This window comes from Uloborus diversus, chromosome 9 (genome assembly GCF_026930045.1).
Source record: "Uloborus diversus isolate 005 chromosome 9, Udiv.v.3.1, whole genome shotgun sequence".
Lineage (NCBI taxonomy): Eukaryota > Metazoa > Arthropoda > Arachnida > Araneae > Uloboridae > Uloborus > Uloborus diversus.
Genome location: NC_072739.1, coordinates 30,416,445 through 30,419,591, shown reverse-complemented (window position 1 = coordinate 30,419,591; position 3,147 = coordinate 30,416,445).

The window sequence follows — 3,147 nt, the reverse complement described above, 5'->3', positions numbered from 1 at the left end:
ATCAAAGTAATTTTTGATGAATCAGTAGAAAATCAAAATATTTTGGCTGAAGAAGCAAATCATCCACAATTGCACAACTCCATTCAACCTCAAACTCAAGTACCTTCCTGTCCACTGGTGCTTCAAATATCTGTAATGGCACCGATAGACTGTGCTCAACCAGATGTTGAAGATGAACTCGAGTTGAACGAAAATATCAATGAAATCAGAAGAAAGACTCGTGATAACATTGTTAATATCGGACATGAGCTGAAAGCTGAAGAGTTAGCTTGGTTTTTCTTGTTTCCGTATGGCATAAATGGCTTTAAAACATCAAGAGCAGTCAGTATCACTGCATTAGATTACTTTCAAAGCCGAATTCTAGGCAATGATTTACGATTTCAACGCAATGATTATCTCTTTTATGCTTTATCGATGTTCGAATATGAACGAGTTAAATCTACCATATCTGCTTGTACTAAAAAAATTCATGGACAAGATGGCATGATCGAAGACGTTCATTTGTATTTAAGAAATTTGAGAGGTTCTGCAGCCTATTGGAGAGGGGCTTTAAATGAACTCGTAGCCCAGATTAAATGTCTGGGGCCACCAACTTACTTTGTCACCTTCAGCTGTAATGATTTGCATTGGACTGACATGAAAAAGGCGTTGTTGATTGTCGACGATCGCTCCGACGAAGATCCAAATGACTTGGACATTATATCGACACAGCGCCTTATAGAACAATATCCAGTGATTGTTAGTCGTCATTTTATGGTCAGAGTAAATGCTCTCATGCAGTTAATCCTCCGCAACAATAAAATCTTGGGTGGCAAAGTAAATGACTTCTGGTGGCGCGTTGAGTTCCAAAATCGTGGCAGTCCCCATCTGCACATGATTATTTGGATTGAAAATCATCCTTCGTTCGAAACACCTGAAGGAATCCTAAAACTTGACGAAGTTCTGACCTGTGAATTACCCCCCGTTGGCGATGAACTTTATGAGATCGTCAAAAAGTGCCAAATACATCATCATACGCATACGTGTGAGAAAAATAACTCTGATACCTGCCGATTCAACTTTCCCAGAAAAGTTTGCACTGAAACACGCATCATCGCTCATACATCAGATGAGTTCATTCGTAACGGTGGAAGAATTTGCCTCTTGAAACGCCGACCCAAAGAGAGTTATGTGAATAACTATAATAAGTCACTTCTTTTGATATGGAAGGGCAACATGGATATTCAACCATGTGGCTCCAATGAATCTATAGCATATTACGTCGCTAAGTACATATCCAAGTCCGAACCCACACAGTTAAATTCCAGCATTGCACAGGTGATTCAACAAATCCGCCGAGATGAGACAAATATTTCTCGCAAACTTTTCAAAATATGTATGCGTCTAATGAGTGAGCGACAAGTTTCGGCATGCGAGTGTGTTTTTAGACTCTGCCATTTAAATTTACGAGACAGTTCAAGACAATGTGTTTTCCTCAACACCAGAAAACCCGAGCAAAGATACAGAGTATTAAAATTCAACGAAGCGGGAGATAACACCAGACTGTGCGCAAACATCTTTGATAGATACGAAAAAAGACCTCTGGAGCATCAAAATTTCAACTTTGCGAACATGACCTTGATGGAATTCGCCATGAAATTTAAACCATATTACGCGAAACCACAAAGCAAAGAATTTGTTGAGGAGAGTATTGACATTGACGTTTATAATGATAATGTTCCCCATAAGAGAAAAAAAAAAAGAATTGATTACTTTGATGGACAATTGTAAAATAGAAATAAGAAATGTAACTGCTGTTGTAAGAGTTCCATACTTCGTTGCCTCCACTCATCCGGAGAATTTTTACTATAGTCTTCTTCTGCAATACATGCCCTACCGCTCGGAGCAAGAACTACTTGAAGGATTTAATTCTTCAAAAGAAGCCTTTCTTGCTCGAGAAGAGGCTTTAAAAAGAAACAGCGAGCAAATGGAAGAATATCGAGAACGAGATAGACAACTGGAGAATGCCTTTAACCAAGCTCACGCATTCGAAATACTCGATGCAGAACCGCTTGAATTGCAGGAAGACGTTGACGAAGAAGTTTTGGAACAACAAATAATGGACGACATTCAATTTCAAAATGCAGTCCAAGCAATGAACTTGCGTCAAAAAGACATATTCAAGTACATTACATCAAGTATTCAAGACCAATTGGGTGGCAGCCAACACCGAGAAAGACTTTTCATCACTGGCCAAGCTGGCACTGGAAAAACATTTCTTTTCAATCTACTGAAAAATCAAGTCAACCGATGTTACGCCAAGCCAGTAGTCAAAGTATGTGCTTTAACAGGTGTAGCTGCACGATTGGTTGGAGGATCCACATTACACAACTCGTTGAAATTACCAGTTCAAAAAGATGGTCGTATTGTGGAAATGCCTTTACTAACTGGAATATTTCTCCAAACTATGCGTCGACTTTGGACAGACATTGAATTCTTCTTCATTGATGAAATATCCATGGTACCGTACGAGATGCTATGCATGATTGACTCGCGTTTGAGGCAATTAAAGAACACTGACAATTTTTTTGGAGGCCTTAACATTCTAGTATTTGGTGATCTAATGCAGCTTCCACCTGTGAGAGGAAGACAAATATTCCAACAGCCCGAGCACATGATTCCTGCTACTGACTTATGGAAACTTTTTTCTTTGGTAGAATTGGTGGACAATATGAGACAGCAAGGAGACATGTTGTTCGTTGACCTCTTAAATGCTCTTAGAATTGGTGAACTCTCGGCACAGCATATGGCTGTTTTACTTGAGAGAGAAAGTTCTGATATGGATGGAGAGTTTTCCATTGAAAGAGCCTTAAGAATCTACCCAACTAACAAGCAGGTAGATGAACATAACAATCGAGTTCTCCAGTATTTCAGGAGCAAAAATACTAGTATCTACAAAATTCGTGCCCAAGATCAACTAATCGATGCAACAAAAAAACTCAACGAAAATACAAGTATCGATAGCATCATTTCAAAAGACATTAACAAGACCGGAGGTTTACCGCGAGAATTAGAAATTTTCGTAGGAGCTAAGGTTATGTTAAGAGCCAATATTGACGTCACCAAAGGTCTTGTTAATGGAGCTATAGGATTTGTAAAAGAGATTGT